The sequence below is a fragment of the Prunus mume genome, linkage group LG2, assembly GCF_029339155.1.
Source record: "Prunus mume cultivar Tortuosa linkage group LG2, ASM2933915v1, whole genome shotgun sequence".
Lineage (NCBI taxonomy): Eukaryota > Viridiplantae > Streptophyta > Magnoliopsida > Rosales > Rosaceae > Prunus > Prunus mume.
The window spans coordinates 44,783,223-44,804,199 of NC_142699.1; the positions used below are offsets into that span (position 1 = coordinate 44,783,223).

Consider the following 20,977-nt stretch of genomic DNA (forward strand, 5'->3'; position numbering starts at 1 on the left):
GATGCTTTATCTGCTAGTTCTGCTAGATCTCCAAACAGCATCCTATCAAATCTTTTTCTCATAGAGATTTTGAGGGGGGGCTTGAGCCATCTGAATGAAGTGTCTTTCTTCCATAAGGATTCGACACTTCATTTTGAGCTTTCTGAATCTGGTTATAAAGTCCTGAGTAGGTTCATCCTCATTCTATTTGAGGGCAGCAAGATCACTGATGGTGACTTCTGGCTGGATCCTAAAATAGTAGTCATGGAAGACATTAGCTTTAGTAGAAGATTATTTTCTATAGCTATACACTGGACAAAAAACCTGCTTATATGCTCAACTGATGAAGCATGGGGGTCCTCTCCATTGAACAAGGTGAAGTTTGGGACCTTGAAACCTGGTGATAGAGGTATCTGATCAATGTAAGTCAAATATGGCTTTCTGTAGGTGGGTCTTTCTCCTCTTCTGGCTTTAAGCTCCATCATCTCCCTGATCATTCTTTGTAGTGCCCCCATGTCATTTAAAGCATTGACAAGGTGCAGATTTCGCCCCTTTTCTGGCTAGATCTGGTCAATCCTGTGCTCCATCCTGTGTGGCATGGGTAGAGCTTTCTCCCTGTGCTCTTCCTCTTCTTCAAAGTCTGGATAATTCCTCCAGTTTGCCCCAGTCTATTCCTGTCATTGTTGGCAAAAGGTTGATTCCCCCTCTGCCTCTTCGCCTCTTCTTTGGTGGAGGGAATGGATTGGGATCCATCCTTCTGGGTCTGTAAGGCAAGCAGCTAGTGTGTCGGCGGCGGTGCGGAGGCTGATCACGTGGGGCCAAGGGGTTGTGGAATAAGTGGAGGTTCTAGTTGATTTTGAGGAACTGGTGGTGCGGGGCACGCTGCTAGCGAATTGGCCCCTCCTGTTCTTGAATGGAAGGCTCATCCCCTCTGTCGGCTTAGATTTCTCCATGCCACAGTATCCCACTATCATGCAATAAGAGGATTCTCCTGATATGGCCATGCCAACTGATGCGCATATTTTATATTATATATTTAATCCCATTTTTAATATAGTTTGGTTAATATTTTGGAAGAATTTTGATACTTTGAATTATATTTCCATTACAGGACTTTCGACTCCCTCTGGAGCAAAACATAATCAAATGGACGAATTTTGGAGTAATTCCAGTTGGAGGACGTTCGTGAGTCACTTGGCTTGATCGTATCAAAATTTAAGACTTTTCTACCAAGCGGTTATTTTCTGGCGATAAAATAAAGGAGCAGTGCGTGGTGCTGGAATAATGACGATTTGGGCTTTTATTGTGTTTTGGAGCCCAAGATGACCTCAGATGGGTTCGTGGCCTTCTGGAGAAGTGTTCAGAACGTTTTTATCTTTAAAACGAGCTATCTTGGGCCAGATTTGGAGGAGATTTGAGACCAAAAACGTGGCTGGGCAGATTTGGGCAGATTCTCCTAATTCAATTTGGATTTTATATCCTAGTATTATCTTATTTTAACCTAGTTTCCTTGTGGGGATTGGGCAGCTAGGTTTTAGGAGGTATTTAAGCTCCTTTTCACAGCAATTTAGGGGCCCTTTTTGACTTCTCTTTTGGCTTTTGAATGCGACTTTTGCTAGGATTTTGGAAGAACTTATACTTCAAGGTGTTTTCGATCTTTATTATTTTAATGAAGAACTTGATTATTTTTATTGTCAACATGCGTAACTAACTCTCTTTTGCTAGGGTGAGGCCACGAGCCTTAGCAAGAATATGTAGTTTCTGTCCAATTTGCTTATGATTATATGCATGCAGGTTTTCGAATTATTCATCACTGGGTTAAACTATCTAAGTGTCTTGATGCTTGATCACCATTAGGATGTTTAGAAAAGTAATTTGATGCAGTTTTGGTGAGTCGGTCCTGAAATTGTGAAGGCTTCTTGTGATTAATATGTGCAAGTTCACTTAGGATGAATACCACGTCTTAAGGGTTGCATGGTTTTTCAAAAGGTTTCATAGAACTTAATGAGTCATGTATGTTTAGATTTGATATGAATACCACAGACGGATTGCATGTGTGATATACGCTCTATGTTGGGGGTCCAAGTAGGCATATATTAGGAATACCTAACCTTCGAAATATGCATGTATAGGTCATAAGTAATTGGGGGAACTATATAGAATTGTTAAGGTGATGGCGGATCCCTAGTGCTTTCTTAATTTGATTTCTAAAAACACAACTGTTTCTCTTGCTCTTAGCTTTAATTTTGCATATTGCCTTATTTTTATTAGTTAAATTCCTTTTAATTTAAGGTCTTCAAATCAAACATCTCAACTTTCTCTTTTGCAATAATTAATTAGAATTTGGTTGCTACGAGTTATTTAATAATCCTGCGGAGAACGACCTTGCGAGAATCATTTATACTACAATAACCTTGTCATTCTTGCAAGTTTTGTAGGAGTTTTAACCTGTTTGCAGGTATTAAAAGCCTATCACCAACCCTGGTGGTGGGCCATAAGGGAGGTCTAGTTGCTGGACCACAACATCTGGGTTTGGAATTTTGGCCATAGCAGCTTCACGGTCCTTCTTGAACTGCCTGTTAACTTGCCATTGCATCATGGCTGTCATGTTATTCAGAGTGTCCTGGCTCCTTTGTGTTGTAGCCTCCTGTCGGAGCATGGCTTCCTATATTTGATTTAACCTCCTGGAGTCAGCCTTGGAGCGTCTACTTCCGGTACTACCATGGGCTGAATGCCTAGCATCACTCTCTTCTGACTCCAGTCCTTCTCGGAGGGCTATTTGATCTCTTTCCATCGCCTAGTGTGGGTTCTGGCTAGAACTTCCAATATGCATATACTTTAGAAAATTTCTTTAGGAGTATGTATACTAAAAAGTCCCACTGGGCGTGCCAAATTGTTCACCCGTTTTGTGTTTGTTCCTGTGATAGGGTAAAGTTCCCCATTGCCTTGAAATCCATTGAGTGACCAACAAGTCAACTTTCCTTGGTGTGCGAGCGTGTCACTGCTAGCAATAAAAATTCTAGCAGATTTCTTGAAAATAGATTACTTGCGCCCCAAATTACTAATTTCTAAACAAACGATTGTGAATTTGGGTGAGGAATATCTCCCAAGTAAGTTCTTTTCCTGCCTCAGACTGGTGAGGACTTCACAATTTATCTTAGTATAAAGTTGGTCGTTTTGGCCAGAATAAATGGTAATAAAAGTGAACTGTTTTTAGATAGAACTACCTTCTACAAGACTTGGAAGGGAGAAATTAATTCTAGGAAGACAAAAAGAAGGTTGGAACTCTATTTCTGCCTAGATAGAAATCTCTAATTTGGGCTGGACTGAATATGTCTATGTTGGATTTGGATTAACAACTTCAACTTGCTCAGCTTCAGCTGTAAATCGATATCAAAGTTCAATTTTGGCAGAGCTTTAATCTACTTCAAGCTTTGGGAGGCTTTTGAGCGGGCGAGCTATGACTTCTTAAGTCGAAAGAGGCGTATGGTGGTCTTGAGGACTTAATGAGCTGGCTGCACTGTAAAATTTGTTGAGGTTTTCATAATTGTGAAAACTCAAACTCTGCTTGTTTTGGCTTTTGCTAAACCAAATTTGTAACGAGAGGAATCTCGTTTTGAATGACTTATTTTTCAAGTCTGAACTTGGAAGTTCTGACCTAAAGCTGATTTCTCGTGTGGCTCAAGTGAGTTTTTGATTGATTTTTTTGGTTGTTTGTTTGATTGATGAATTGAGTGTGTTCTTTGCTATGTTCACCCTTTCCTATATTTATAAGAAGTGCTTTTCGGAGTAGGATAATTCTTTTAATAATGGGAGGCAAAATTTCTTAAAAGATCTTTCATTTTTTAAATCCAATAAAAGAGGGGTTTTATCAATTCTAGTAGATAAGCTCTCAGTAGTCAATTCTCATGGCTATCACTTCCCTGTTTTTCTTGAAAGAAAACCTAATTCCTTTTTTCAATTTTAACTGCCCCTTGTGAGAGCTCAAGCTGTGATGGTTAGTTTGATCTTCCAGTTGAACAACTCCCTGTTTTCCTGCTTATCTCTTGGATACAGTCTGCTTATCTCTTGAAAATAGTGCCTTTCTTATGAGCAGAAAATATCTCTGAATATATATATATATAAAGGGATTTTTGATCTTCTTGTGGCAGAGTTTCAGAGAAGTCTCTTCCTAGTTGCCTGCTTTTATCAACTCTTTATCAATTTAGTTGAAATTGTTGACTTTTCAAAGTTTATTTCAGATTAGTCACGTGGGCCCCTGCAGAAAAGAGCTGTCGATTTGTCCCTGGGCCTTTTGAGAGAAATGGTAGATTTTGTAGACTGTGCCCAATCTGATTTATAATCGCCATTTGACTTGGCATTTTTTTACTTTTCTACCATTTTCTGAAAAAGACGTGGGTTGGGCTTGCTCCTGTTTTGATATTTGAAGCCCATTTTTCTATTCCTTTTGTTTCGTGGGTTTTTGAGAAGTGGGTCAGCGTGTATTTGCTTTTGGCCCAAATAGTGTTCTTCGTTTCATTACATTTCACCTTTAAGCTTTATCTCCATCCACTCCACATCATTTGGCTGCTCACATAAAGCCTTAACTCTGAGGTAGTGAAAGAACCTAGGCTGTGAGAAGGTTCCTTACTCGGCACAACAATCGTTTGATTAAAGTTAGATTTCGGACGCATCATCTACTTACATTCCATTCAAGCTTAATTCGTGACTTGGTGGTGGCATGCCCCGCACTCAATTAAAGAAGGACCAAAAACTCCTTCAATCAGCCTACCCGGCCGAAAAGAGGGAAACACAAATATAATTCTACTCCCAATATTCAGTTGTACTTTTCATATTCTAATTATTTTATTTTTATAGCACAACTTATTTTCTAAGCACCTCAAAAAATATCAACATCTCACACAAGACTACCTCACATTTAAAAAGGAATTTTTTTTTTTTGGCATGGGCTGTAGCCCATACAGCCCATTAGCTGCATTATTCATCCCTGCTAATACTCGTACTCATACCAGGAGGGGTCATTATATAATTTTGTTTACCAATGGAGTCAGGAATGTAATATTTGAAAGCTAACTTTGAATCAAAACTTATAGGGTTCTGACAAAAAAAGAAAAAGAAATAGGGTTTAGGGTTTTATGTTATTTAACTTCTGCATACCGCCATTTGAAGAGGTGAAGAACAAAAGAAGTCCAGATTAACGAAAAGAAGGATTCGAGTCACCTGGGTATGTTTGCACCACTCTTTTGCTTGTCCTCATACTCGATATTTGATAAGACATTAAATCTTCTTCTATCTATTCTAAAGTTTTTTTAGGGTTTATTCTTTCATAATCAGACCCATTTAGTGAATTCCAAACCAAAAACTACCATTTTGGTGGCTCACCGAAATGTTGCTCCTGATAAGCTTTAGGCTAAGCTCTGTTCTCATAGTGTAGAATGATTTTGCTTAAAGTTGTACCTTTTGGGTTTTGATTGGAGAGCCTTTTCCCTTTCTTTCTTCGAGATGTTTCTGATGTTGCCATGATAAACATTTTGTTTTTGCATGGATTTTGAAATGGTTTCATAATTAGTTTCACATCTACATTATTAATGCTTGATTAATGACGGAAATCGTGGTGCTTTGGATTATTTAACCTGGTGGAACGTCAAATGGGAACGGATTTGGAGTTCGGTAATTTCTGTGGTACAAAATTGGAAGTGGCAGTACGATATTACGGATCACAATTTATGTATTATATTAATTCAGAACAATGTATTGTATTGGAACGACTTACTGTATTAATTCAGAATGATGTATTAGTACAATTAACACAAATTCATTTATTAATATATCATATATTGCACATATTAATATATCATGTATTAATGTATCATGTATCAATGTATAACTTCACAACAATTTATATATTAAAGTACCATATCTTGCACTTATGTAGTGCGTTAATGATTAGATGGTATCATTATATCAGAACATGTACCATATATATATGAATGGACTAGTGGACAATGATTAGATGAATCATCCTACACATCTAATCATGCTATCGGAACACCTCTGTTCGATGGGGAACTCCTTTGTTTTCAGAAGCAGATGCTACTGCAGCTGTCTTTTTTTAAATCTCCTGGATAACGACATAGTTTTAGCCTAGGAAATTTTTTTAAAATTACCTGGCCAAAATGATACCATTTTGAGCCAAGTCATTTATAGAGAAAAAAAGGGTTTTCCTTCAGCTTTTCCCCCCAAACCTCTCAAAGTCCACTCGATAATCACCCCAAAAAAAACCCCCAATTTCTAGCAGGTGGTGCCGCCGAGATGTTGCCGCTTCCGTCGTAGTTATATTTTTAATTTAATTACTTGTATGATGTATGAAATCAAATTTATAATTACGTGTTGGATTAAATTTATGGTATACATGTATTAGTTTGATTTATTGGATGAAGTTTTTACTGATTTGCTGATTAGGTGGTTATATGGGTCTTTGTTTTGGTTAGTCGGCAAAAATTTGGTTTGAAATTTTAAAGATAATGCTAGGTTTACAAAAGGCAAACCTAGCATTTTCCTTTTACAAATTGAAAGAACTCAAAAGCATAAATAGAGAGGAGAGAACATTTAGACTAGGACCCCACTGCGTCCGTGTTGGTGCCCCATCAGTTGCAGCATTACTTGTAAAGATAAAGGTAACTAAATAAAATAAAACTCTAGTCGATATCCGTTAGCATGCAGGCACGTGCATGTTCTGAGATTGTGTGTGAAAAGAGAAGTAAAGCTAGAGGGGTGGGTTTCATTAACCACCAAGAGGGTTCTTGTTTAAAATACCACCAATAGAATATGATAAACAAGTAACATACAAAGCAAGGAGATGAGCTTGCAATGCTAGTACACCGTCTTATCTCAAACTAGAAAAGTAGCCTTCCACTATATAATGTTGGCTTAAAGGCAGTACATGAATATAGTAATTAAAAGGCGAAATATGCTATTCAAATCACTGGACCAAAAGGCAAACATGGGATCTAGTTGGTACATTTCTGCTTGCCACCAAGCTCTCTTGGGACCCTTCTCTCTTTATGTCAATTTATATGTATACTTCCACAAATAAATATATATATATATATAGTCTTCTTCAACTTTACCAATATGTATGTACATGTTTACTTTCTGATTTATACTTCTGTAGCTCTCTCTCTCTCTCTCTCAGCTTAGCTTTCTCTATGGAGAAAAGCAGATTCTCTTGATGAGAGAGAGAGAGAGAGAGAGAGAGAGAGAGTTAAAAAGTTGTTTTTCTTTAGGTAAATGATAATAAATTAACAAGTACCTAATTTTAGATTCTTTAGGGTTTGGACTAGAACTATAATTCATAAGCATGACGATTAAGTGACATCCAAGCCTAATCATCATTACATGTATTATTTCTGAAGTAAATTTATCAGAAATGTCAAATCGGTCGGCTGATACATAATTTTGATATAAACAAAAGAGGATCAATCACAAACCAATATGATAAACCATAAATTTATTTTGGTCAACATCGGTTTACTAATTATTCAAATACGAAAAGGGTTTGCTTCTTTGTGAACAAACGAACCAACAAATACAATGGAAATGAAACGAATTATATGCTTCAATATCCAGCAAATGCATAACAGAGAGAGAATCCCACTCACACTCAGCACTCAGGGATATGGAAGAAGGAAGCAAGCAATATCCAAAAGGAAATTTACACCATCCAGTATGGAACTCAAAAAGAGGACAAGAACAACAAAATAAAACCAACAAAGAAACGAACACAAACTCCCAAGCACAAAGCATAAGAAAAGTAAGACATTATGAAGATGGAAAAGAAAAAGAAAAGGCATATGCATGATATAGTAAGAAAATTAAATATTGAAGAAAAAGGGGGACTCCATATACTATGCGATCTTCAAATTCCCTTCACTCTGAATGTAGACTTAGCAATAATGGTGGCTAATTAGAAGGTTTCCATATGGAAGCCCATACTACAGGTTCCTCTTTCCATGTTAAATAGACTCCTGTTTGATCAATATCTTCTCCTTGTGGTGGTAGTACCAGCGCCCAGCCGGCTCGATACCTCTTTAGCAATGCTTTGACATCATCCACAACGTCGTCGCTAAACCCAAATGGCGAAAATGCCTCCTTCAGCCTCTCAGACCATTGGCTTCCTCTCTCCCTTCTCTCACATTCCCCACCACCATTTTTGTCATCATGATCATGGTGATCGCAACCCAAAACCCTAACTATGCTTCTTGAGCACTCCCTTTCTAGCATCAACCTTTCATTGCTGGTTGGGACAAAGCTTTCCTCTAGCATGTCAAAGTATAATGTGTAAAACCTAAGGCACTCTTCAAAGCACTTGACAAAGTCATGGTTTACTGATGAGCTGAAAAGATCTGCTTCTTCTTCAACAACCGTCACAACTCGAGGCCTTAGCGATTGGAACATTCGGATCACAGCCCCTCTTTCTTCAACTTCAATTCTTCTTAAGGCCCCAATGCAGTTTACAGCAATAGCCTCATCCTCCTGAACACCTAGATCCTCTTTTGTGAGCTCTCCCAAATTATTTAGCCCGCTGATCACATTAATCTCAAAGGGAACTCCCATTAACCTAGCAAACTTCTCCATTCTTTGGCCTATTTCCTTCATCACCGACTTGACTATGTTCGCTGTTACCACGACCGTGAGCTTTAAATGCGGCGTCTCATCGTTTCTTGTGGCCAAAGATTCTAGCAAAGTAGGCCATTGGGTGCAAAGGGTATTGCTTATATCAATTATGTGAAGTTTGGTCTCTCCATCCAAGGCTTCTAATATAGCACCGTTTGAAGCCACATGGCCAAAAGTCGTCCATGGGCTTACCTCTTGGAACTTTAGTATTAACTTCCTGGCTGAATCAAAGGAGTGGCTCTTTTCAGCTACAGAGGTTAGGGTTTTGTAGCATCGGAGACCGGAGTCTGTGGCCTTGCAAAAGAGAGCTTGCAGAAAATAAGAGGCTAGCTTCTGCTCACAATCCCCATAAGGAGAAGCCAGCTCATTCAACATCCATAGAAGGTGATTGATTTTAGAAGAGTCTTTCTCTGAGACTGCCCTTGCACACTCCATAAGAAGCCTAGATGCCCATTTCGTGCCGGCTGGGCAAGGCTCGCTGGACCCCGATGAACGGCTTGTTGATGTGTGACTATTCTGGGGCTGGTTGGTGCTTTGCATGTCTATGGCTGCCAGACCATTGATCTTGATCTGGTTGGAGTACTGCTGCAGAAAGTTTGCTTCTTTATTGGTAGAGAAAAGAGAGATGTCCATGGCTTACTTTAATTACTTTCGAAGCAGCAAAGCCCCTTTGGTGCTAAGACTCTGAACCACCTAATTTGCAGACCTCTCTACCTCTATCTCATCTGAACTCAGAATTGGCCAGGATATAGAAAGCAATACTATTATATTACAAGTCTTTTTCATCCTAATTAATTAATTATTTAATTAATTTAATTATTATATGTTGCTTGTCTTCGACAAGTATATTTTAAAATCTGAGAGTATACATAATTTTTAAGTTATTGGGCCATATTTTTAGCAGCAATAGTAACAATAGGCAAGTACATGACATATGAAATTTGAACAAACTATACATGCCCATCTGAAGAATAGACAACCATATATAATGCTTGGTATAAAAAGGTTAAACACCTGGCAAGTATCAGGTTCAAAATGGGGACTTAGTTCAAATGGCACAACTCTTTTTTGACTACGCATGGCGGCTGCAAATGACCATAGCAATAAAACTTGAAATTAAAAGCTCATAATGATTTTTTTTTTTTTTCACAAAGCGATATTCTAATTACTTTACTGTACGTGTATGGGGAGGGACGGATTGAATTAGGATGCAAAGGGGCGGTTGTGTTACTTTGGCCAATAGGCTTAACTTACATCTGGACAAATGTCTATTAATTAGCTTGAGTGATAACGATACGAAAACTATTTTGATAGGGTTATTATTCAATTAAGTCAGGTTAGACATACACTTCTCTGTCCATACCCGTGTCTTTGTTAAAAATGGAAATTAAAATATGATAAGGTAGATGTCATCATAAATATACAATAATAATCATTGACATGGAAGTTTTGGACAGGAATAAAACACACTTGTTCCCCTAATTAAATATGTGTGTAGAATCCTTATATTGCCCAGAAGCAACTGGATCAAGTTAAGGGAAAGACAACAAACATCACATTTTCTTCTACTCTATCAAACAAAGAGATGATGATAAAGGCTATGTCACATGAAATCAACAGTATTATAAATGCGGCTAAGTTTTATCAGATTTTGCCAAACTTTGATATCAGATTTTCTTTTTCTTTTTCTTTTTTTTTTTGAGAATATATACGTACCATCCCTTTTTAGTTTGGTGTAGCTTCTATGACGATTAATTTTATAATCTATGCATATTCACATTATGATGCATTGCAATGAAAGTCTAAAATTGATCACAACAAGAACTCGTTAGAAAACTCAGGCATGTGCCTGCGACACTCAAGATCATACCGAAAGTTTAAGTTGAGTCCAAAATTGAAAACTAAAACATCTTCATACCATTCCAGGCTTCCAGCTGAACATGATTGAACTCCCACACGCTTACATGATTTCTAGCTTTTTACATTTCCTTGCTTCTTTTTTTGAACTGCCCACATTTTTCACAATCTTTCCATTTTCCAATAACACATTTCTCACGTCCTTCCGGCATCCCTGCAAACTGAAAATCAAGCAAATTAGAAACTGTTTAGTCAATTGATTATCCTCATCATTATTCATTTCAAATTTATTGAGTAAATTGTGTTCGTTGTTTACTTAAGCACAGTTAGATAATCAAATAGTTAATTTGCTTGATTTTTGGCAAGGATGATCACCCCTAAGAAATGACTCAAAAGACGAACAATTTCAATAATTGAATTGCAATGTTATTAATCAGAGGAATTTCTTTATCCCTCAACTTCTTTCTTTATTCTAATGTTCTTTGCTCATGGCACTTTGATGTTAATTCAATCCTTCTCTCAGCTAATAATTTCTTTATTCTTAGCATTGTCCCTAATCCAATCTTGTACCCTAAACCCTAAACCATTACGAAATTTTCTTATGTGTATAACATTTTTATTAAGGGATTTCATTCATTAACGAAACAATATAGCATTGTAAAGAAGACAAAAAGATGTACAAGCTTGGGCCTATGTAAAAAGAAACTTTTAGCATAAAAAAAAACTGCCAAAGGAAAAAGAGCGCCTTCCACTTGCCATCGAACACAAAAAACAGCCATTAGCTTCTAAATCTGCAGAAAGCAAAGAACTCAGCCATAATGGCCCCGGTTCTGTGCACTTGACCAACTTTGAGAGACAACAATGGCTTTACTTGTCGCATTTGCTCCCCTACTCAACAACGACTCCGCCGACCCAACTTTATAAATGATAATGAATATAATGAAGATGAAGGAGATGCTCTACGGGGTGGACTGTATGATTACAGATAAATACAACCTTAAATGACCATTTTGCCCTTCAGACGTCGGTCACACGATTGAAACACACATAAAGTAAATATGCCACAGAAGTGTCCATCTAAATTTCTAAATGGATCGATATCTTTCAAAACAGTATAAACCATCGTCTCTTTTCTAATTTGGTTACGTAAATAAGCCAACATTTTTTATTACAATTTCCATTAAATAAAATTCTTTTTTATTTATTTATATACAAACGATATTATATTTTAATTCATCTAAACTACAGGGAAGAAGATTCGAACTAGTGCACAGTGATGAGTACATCTGCTCTAACCAACTTGGCTAAACCCAAGTCTGAAAGTAAAATTCTATTATAACGGGAGAAAGTTTTGGAAGGTGATCATAAACCAGCATTAAGAGGTATCTAATGCAAGTTTATTCTCCTCCAATGATTGCACTAGAAGACGATGACACTCAGAAGCTCTCAGCCTCCTTATATATCCCTAATTATTTATGTATTTAATTTTCTTGGCTAAAGGTGTGTATGGTCTCTTAACTAAGAAAATCAAATAAATAAATAAATAAATAAATAAAGGTGCATGGTGTTAATTCTAAGGGAGATTCCCTTCAAAGGGCCCCCTGGTTTTGCAGCTTTCCTTGTCTGCATGTGTCTTTCATGCATCATATTTATATATGGTTTGATTTTCGAATGAGTTTAATTAGATGGAGAAACCATGAAAGTCATTGTCATGTACGGCCCACGATCCTTGATGTCCAAATTTTTTAAAATCATATGATTGTTTCCGGCCTGCAAATAATGAAAATTAATTGAGAATGTCACTATATATCAATGAAAATATAAATAGTATGTAAAGAATAATATCAGTTAGCTTTAAAAAAAAAAAGTAATAAAAAAAAAATCTCAACGGCACAAGAGAAATTTATTGAAGAAACAAAGGAGTAACATCGAGACATTTAAAGATGACATCTAAATTATATCTTTATCAAGATAATAAAGAAACTATTAATAAAAAGAAAAATCTCTCATATGGGGAAACGATAAGGTAATGATGCGAATATATAATTGTGTATATATATATAATTGAATAAGGAAAATGATAAGATAATGAGTGCTGGGTATTTGAAAAAGAGAGTGCTTTGTAAAGTGATGAAGAAAAGTTTGGTGTCTCTCTTTATCCAGCATGTCACAAGTCATCTGCAGATTTTCTGTGTGTCTTGGTGTCTATGGAGTGATCCGATAGAACATGAATCTTAGTTAGGTACAAAATCATCCCTATTAACTCTAAGGATTAATGATTGTTGTTTTTGTCCTTAAAAAGTTTAAGTTTCAGAAATATACGAAGCAAATTAAGCAAAACAATTTCCTTCTCCGGTAGGAAAGATGTTTAGCCGAATGATAATTCCGTGAAGAATGTGGAAGCATATATGATTAGTTCAGTAATAAGGATGCTGAAGTAGAAAACAACAAAACCCAACATGGCATGTTACAAGGAGAAAGTGAAAAACAAATGTAGACTGATCTAAGGCAGATTGTTTGAATTTCACTTTTTTTTCTTTTTTTCCATTGGATTAACTACATTTTACTCCCTTTAGGTTTAGGGTCATTATCGAAATGGGTCTTGAGGTTTCAATTTCATCAATATGAAACCCAATGTTTTTAAATTTACATAATCCGTCAACTTCACCGTTTGATTTTCTGTTAAATTGGTGACGTTGGCTGGTAGGATAGTCGCTTTTATGTTGATATATGTGTAAAACAAAACAATAAAGAAAATGAAAATGGCGTATGTAATTTGACAACAATTTAACAGAAAATCAAACGGTGAAGTTGATGGAGTGCGTAATTTGGTAATATTTAAAAATGTTGAATTTTATATTGATGAAATTGAAACTTCAAGGCCCATTCTAATAATGACGCTAACCTGAATGGAATAAAATGTAGTTAATTCTATTTTTTTTATTCATACTGAAAATATTTTGGAGGGGGATCGAACATACCACGTCCAATACAAGACCTTAGTTAGGTTTTTTAAATAAGTATTTGCCTTGCTTTTGATAATTAAAAAAATCAAAGAAACAAATCTTTTGCTTGATTTTTCATTTTTATTAAGTAGTAAAGTTCTTTCTTTATTTATTTATTTATTTTTGTTTCAAAGGAACACTATTACATGTTACACTTTGCGCGATGAAGAGAATTTCATCGCATAAAGTACATTATAGTCGCACAAATTTTAACTCGACAGAAACTTCGTCGCGCAGAATCCGTCGTGCAAAGATCGTGAAGAAAAACTTTGCGCGACGAAGTTTTTTCATTGGTCGCACAAAGTCACTTTGCATAGCGAAAATATTGGTTGCACACAGTTTTGCAGCGAAAACAATTGGTTGCGCAAAGTTTTGCAAGGCGAAAAACATTGGTCGCGCAAAGTCTTACAAAAATAAAAAAAGCGCAAAGTTTTGCAAGACGAAAAACATTGGTCGCGCAAAGTCTTACAAAAATAAAAAAATAAAAAATCTCACGTCCCATTTTGGTACCCGCCCAAATTTTTAGAGTTTTCCATGACAATACTAATGTCGCACAAATATTTGCGCAACGAAATATTTTGTCGCGCAAGGTTTTTGACTTTTTGTTTTATTATTTCTTTAATATTAATTTAATTATATTAATTTTTTCAAATTTTTACTTTTTAAATTTAATTTAATTGTATGATTTTTTAATTACTTTAATTTAAATTGACATATTCAAAATAAAATTACATATTCAAAATAGTGATCAAATTATCCAATAAATATATATATATAAAATATACAAAATTTACACATAAATTAACAAAGTACAATAATAAAATCCTAATACAAGCGTATTGTGGTGGTAGTGGCGGAAGATATGTTTTGAGAGCTTCCTAATCCACAACTTTAGCCGTCAAAGTCTCAATGATTCCCTACAAAAAAAAAACAAAAAAAAAAGTCAAATAACAAAAATATATATATAAATAAGGCATAATCTCCCCTAAAATTGTTATACCACAAATCCAACCCAAACTCCAATCCCTCCCCTTTACTCAACCCCAAACCCCACACAAACTCAAAACTAACTCCAAAAACACATATTAATGAAAAAAAATTAAAATTTGGAGAGAATATACCTTTTGGCAAGATTGAGAGTGAGTGAGAATGAGAGAGAGAAGTGAGCGTGAGAGAATTAGAGAAGATAGTGATAGAGAGATGAGAGGGTGAGTGAGAGTGAGAGATAGTGATGAGAGATTAAGTGAGAGGAGTGAGTGTGAGATAAATGGGGGGATTTGGGGAGAGGGAAAAAGATAGGAGAGGTAAGAGTAGAGAAAGACACTGAGAAAATGGAGGAGGAGTTATTTTGGTTTTAAAAACCGTATAATTTTGCGCGACGAAAAATATTGGAATATTGGTCGCGCAAAGTTTTGGGCGACGAAACATACTGATCAAGCAAAGTTTTGTGCGACGAATATTGGAAGATTGGTCACACAAAGTCAAAAAAAAAAAAAAAAAAAAATCCGTGTCCCATTTTTGGTACCCACCCAAATTTTAAAATTTTTATGCGAAAAATACATATTGGTCGCGCAAAGTCTAAAATTCCTCGTCCCATTTTTGGTACCGCCCAAAGTTTTTGCGACGAAAAATATATATTGGTCGCACAAGGTTTTGAACGACACAAAATATTGGTCTTGCAAGTCTACAAAATTTTTTTTTAAAAAAAAAAATCCCGTCTCATTTTGTTGCTGCCCAAATTTTTAGAGTTTTGCGTGACAAACTGTTGGTCGCACAAACTTTTGAGAGACGAAAAATTGGTTGGTAACACAATATTTATAAAAATAATTGTTATGAATAATAAAAAATAAAATTATTTTATTTTATGATTTAAAATATAAATAAGGTTAAAGCTACTTAATAAATGTATATACTATTCAATTTCTTAAGAGTTATACGTACAAAATAAATAAATTTAAAGCTACTTAATAAATATATATATATATATATATATATATATATATACACACACACCATTCAACGATCCAACCGTCAGACTTGTTTGTATATACTTCAAGATCGTATACCCCAAAAATCGCAAAAAACAAACGTTCAGAGATCTAGTAACGGGACAAAATTTTTCGATGGTTATAAATGAAAAATCACAATTTAACGGTTATTTTAACTCCGATTTTGATGATTTTTTTACAGCTACACTCCTTGACCCTATAAGAATACAATGACTGAATTTGATCTTCAATTTAAAATATTTACACTAATAGATACCACAAAATCTTCTGTTATATTTAACGAAAGTATAAATAAACTCTTAATTGTTAGTGAATATATTTTTTTGATGGCATATGCATTCTACGAAACTAGTTTCAACAATCCAACCGTCAAACTTGTTTGTTTATACTTCGAGATCATATAAGCCAAAAATCAAAAAAAACAAACATTCAGAGATCAAGTAACGGGACAAAAAAATTCAACGGTTATAAATGAAAAATCATGATTTAACGGTTATTTTAACTCCAATTTTGATGATTTTTTATCGCTACACTCCCTGACCCTATATGAATACAATGACTGAATTTGATTTTCAATTTAAAATATTTACACCAGTGGATACCACAAAATCTTATGTTATATTTAACGAAAGTATAAATAAACTCTTAATTGTTAGTGAATATATTGTTTTGATGGCATACGCATTCTACGAAAACTAGTTTCAACGATCCAACCGTCAAACTTGTTTGTTTATCCTTCGAGATCGTATACGCCAAAAATTGAAAAAATAATAAACATTCAAAGATCAAGTGACAAGACAAAACTTTTCGACGGTTATAAACGAAAAATCATGATTTAATGGTTATTTTAACTCCGATTTTGATGATTTTTTATAGCTACACTCCTTGACCCTATATGAATACAATGACCGAATTTGATCTTCAATTTAAAATATTTACACTAGCGGATACCACAAAATCTTATGTTATATTTAACGAAAGTATAAATAAACTCTTAATTGTTAGTGAATATATTGTTATGATGGCATACGCATTCAACAAAACTAGTTTCAACGATCCAACCGTCAAACTTTTTTGTTTATACTTCAAGATCATATACACCAAAAATCGAAAAAAATAAACATTCAAAGATCAAGTAATGGGACAAAACTTTTCGACGGTTATAAATGAAAAATTATAATTTAATGGTTATTTTAACTCCGATTTTGATAATTTTTTACAGCTACACTCCTTGACCCTATATGAATACAATGAACTAATTCGATCGTCAATTTAAAAAAAATATTTTCTAACAAACACCCAATTAATCTAATCCGATCTAAAATAATAAATTTAAAGCTACTTAATAAAAATATATAAACCGTTTAATTTCTTAAGTGTTATGCATACAAAATAAAAAATAAAAATAAATTGGTTTAGTCGACGAAATGTTTCGATTACACCATGCAAAGTTTTAAAAAAATAATTTTTTTAATTTTATAATGACTTTGCGCGACGAAGTTTATTGTTTTGTCGTGCAAATTCACTTTGAGCGACGATGTATTGTCGTCGTGCAAAAGTTTGTCGCGCAAAGTGACTTTGCGCGACGAATTATTTTTCGTCACGCAAAAGTTGTTCAAGCAAGACTTTGAGCAACGATGTATTGTCGTCGCGCAAAGTTTGTCGCGCAAAGTCACTTTGCGCAACGAATTGTTTTTCGTCGCGCAAAAGTTGGGTGCAAGGTTTTGAGCGAAGTTTTGAGTTTCGTTGCAAAGTGACTTTAAGTGACAAATAGTTTTTCGTTGCGCAAAATTTGGTCGCGCAAGGGTTATTTTTTACTAGTGGAAGTAGTAAAGTTGAATCCCTTGTCTTAAATAATTAAAAAAAAAAAGGGAAAAAAAAAAGTATGTTTAGCACTTTTTGAAAAACATAATTATTAATAATTTTTTCATAACTAGCTTTTAATCTAATAGTACATGTTCTTAAGCATAATAAGTAGGAGGGCAGCCATTTTATTATCCTAAGGACATGTCGCATGATTCAACTACCTGAATTTTGAGCCTCTACATTTAGCATCCACATATTTATACACATTTAAAAGAATCTTAACCACTCAATTAATCTAATGGATATTAATTATTCCACCTTAGAATAGTTGTATTATACTTAAACTCAAAATTTGCACTGTATCAAAGAACAAAGTGGCACTAAAACGGCTATAAATAATCAATATTTGTTTTGGTAAATAGTAATAATGATATTGATAATGCATGAGCTAGAAAAAGGTTTTTTTTTTTTAAGAGAAAGCAGAATCCCAAAAAGGCAAGCCTACAAATTTATTGCGGTTCAATAATTTTCAATATTTTAATAGCAAGCTTTGAGCTTTTCCTTGTATTTCTTTTCATGGTCCTGCAAGTCAAGGAGAGAATGATGCGCAGGAGAGAAGCACGTTTCTTTCCCCCTTCTTGAGAATCTGAAAAATATTTTCATGGTTGTATGGTTTGTTGGTCGATATACAATTAGTCTAATTGTGGTTCGACCAAAAAATACGTGGTTCATAATATATATGGATGAAGGGATCAATTTACAGTTTGGTAGTAATAAAAATGATATAATTATAAGAGTAGTGAATGGGAAATAAAGATGGTAGGAGAGAAGAGTAAGTGATTCGGTGTAACGAGTGAGTTTTTAATACATATAACTACGCTGAGGTGTAATGCTTAATTTCCATTAGATTAATAAAATAGTTAAGATTCTATTAAAAGCATATAAATGTGTGAATGCTAAATGTAGAGGCTCGGTATCCCAATATGCCTTATTTTTTCCAAGTGAAACAAACAAACATGCATGTTTAAAATACTGGAATAAAATATATTTTGTTGATTTTGCTTGGGGTTGCCCTCTCACAGTGAGCGAGGAAAGTAAATTTAAGGGTTAGGTTTTTCTTCCTCTGGCTGCACCGTCAATCCACGCCACCTCTCATGTGCACCTTTTCTTGTGCCTGCTTTTTTCTCATCGGTGTGCTAAACGTCTGATTGAAGGCCTTTGCTCCTAGGGCCTAGGGTTCTTGATCTCTCCAAGTGGTTTCGGTTGTTGGTTCTCATGGGGAGTTGATGTTTGGTGGGGATGAGGTCCGCATTCGTAGGGGCTTCCTCTAAGGGGGCATCAATGTTTCTACTTTAACCTAGCCGTGTAGGTTTTTGTTTTGTGGCGTGATCTGTTATGATTTTCGGTGGCTAGGGCTATTAGGTACCAACTATGTACCCATCTTTATGACTGTGATGGGGATTGTGGATCTGGGTGGGGGCAAAAGAAAACTCTATGGTGATGATGCTTCCGATACGGTGGAGGAGACCAGCCTCGAGGGGTCTCCAAGGTCTCCTTGATCTTTACTTGGGAACGTTCGTGGGCTTGGCATCAGATGAACATTCCTTCTACGGAGATCTTTCTTTGGAAATTTCTTTAGGCGCTACTACAAAAAAGGAAAAACATGACGGGAATTCACCGTTGTGTATTCTGTTTTCAAATGGTCGTGGAATCCACTGATATCTTTTCCATAACAAAACCACGACGGTAAATAACCGTCGTTGTTAAAACAAAAAACGTCATCAAAAAATAAAAACCGACATCTTTGTACTGCAAAAAGACATAAAAAAAACAGTCGAGGATGAGAATAGACGACCGACTCTAACAAAAAAATGTCATTAAAAAGGAAACATATGACATATATTAACAGAACATGGCCGTAAGATAAACATACAACGACGAGAACTAAAACCTAACGCCGTTAAATAAATCTTTAACGACAAATAGAAATATGACGTCTTTACATACATAATAGACGACGTTATTGGCACCTACTATGTCACAACATTTCCAACAACCGTCGTAAAATAAATTTTCCACTTCGATTTTTCTATGAATTATGACGTGGAAATATATGTCAGGGTCATTACTTACGATGCATGTATGTACAAAGACGACGTTGAAATAAATAAACAACGTCGGTTCCAAATAAATGAGAGCCATATTACAGAATTTATACGTCATATTTTGAAATAGAATCGTTGTGTAATGACTCTGAAACGACATCGTTTCTAATTCCACCGCCGTGTAAAATAATTTTAACTACAGGATCTGAAAATAAACGACGTTTAATTACGACACATTAATTTATAAAGACGACGTTGTCGTCTATATACAACGTCATTACCATGAAAAAGACCGCCGTGTTTCATAATTTATACATCTTCATTAAAAAAATTAACGTCGTCTAATTCATATATCTTAACGTCGACAAATTTAATGGACTTCAAATACCGTCGTGAATTCATCCTTTTCCACTTCGTTTATGAAAGAACATGCGACGTGGTAAATTCATGACGACGTCGTCTTTTGTAACGTTCAGGTTAAAGATCTCGTCTTTTAGACGTCGGTATTATGGGATTGGAGTCGTGTTATTTTGAATTACATGGCGGTTCTTTATGCTTGTCCGACGTGTTATCCTGGATAACTGTTTCACAATAGCGTCGTGGTTCTTCATTGTTACGTTGCTTTAAGACGTCGGTAAATATATTGCGGTCGTTGAATGCTCCAAAACGTCGTTATTTATTAGAACAGACGTTTGTTTTTCACATTTTTATCAAAACCGTCGTGTTTGTAATCTGGAACCAGTAATTTTTGTACTGATTGTTTTGTGGCCAAAACCTGTATAATGAAAGTGAAGAAATCACATTACAATATATTACAAAATTAATGTCATACACTGCCAATTACATAAAGCATCATTCAACCCATATATCTTCACACTCATCTCGAATATTTTGACTCCCTAACTCAACCACCATTTCATCAAATGTGTCAACATTTGGCATCCCTCTAGTAAATGGCTCACACTCAATTCTCACATTACCTAAGACATCATCACCAATAACATCATTATATTCTCTATTAGGCATTGATAACACTACCGACCAACTACGATGCATCGGATCGTCAACAAAAAATACTTGTTTGACTTGAGAAGCCAAAACAAATTGGTCATTCCTATGTCTAATTTTACTCAAATCTACAAGGGTAAATCTAAGTTCGTCCACTACAAGACCAGAAGTACTATCTATCCAATCACACCTAAAGACTGGGATTGTAAACTTTTGGTAGTCAAGGTCCCAAATTTCTTGAATGACACCATAGAAACCCATATTTGAGAGAATTGGTGTTTTTATCCTTGGCACTAGCAACTTGCATAGTATGTGCAAGTAAATAAACTCCACTATTTTGAGTTGTCCGCACATCATCTTGTGCCTTGATGTTGAATTTAATACCTTTAATAAGATAGCTCCTATATAATGGCACTTTGCCATGTTTGGACCATTGCTAACCACCTTAAATTTTCTGATACGCCATGATTGTCTTCCTCGTTAAGTTCACTTTGAACCTGCAAATTAATCATAACTTAATTTAATCTAACAT

General features: G+C 35.3%; 1 pseudogene across 1 annotated transcript; it reads right to left on the reverse strand.

The window, feature by feature from the left end:
- Nucleotides 1–7,488: 7,488 nt before the first annotated feature.
- LOC103322293 (protein SHORT-ROOT pseudogene) lies at nt 7,489–9,411 on the reverse strand (annotated as a pseudogene). Its single transcript, XR_016124660.1, has one exon. The product of XR_016124660.1 is annotated as a protein SHORT-ROOT pseudogene (transcript).
- Nucleotides 9,412–20,977: the final 11,566 nt, after the last annotated feature.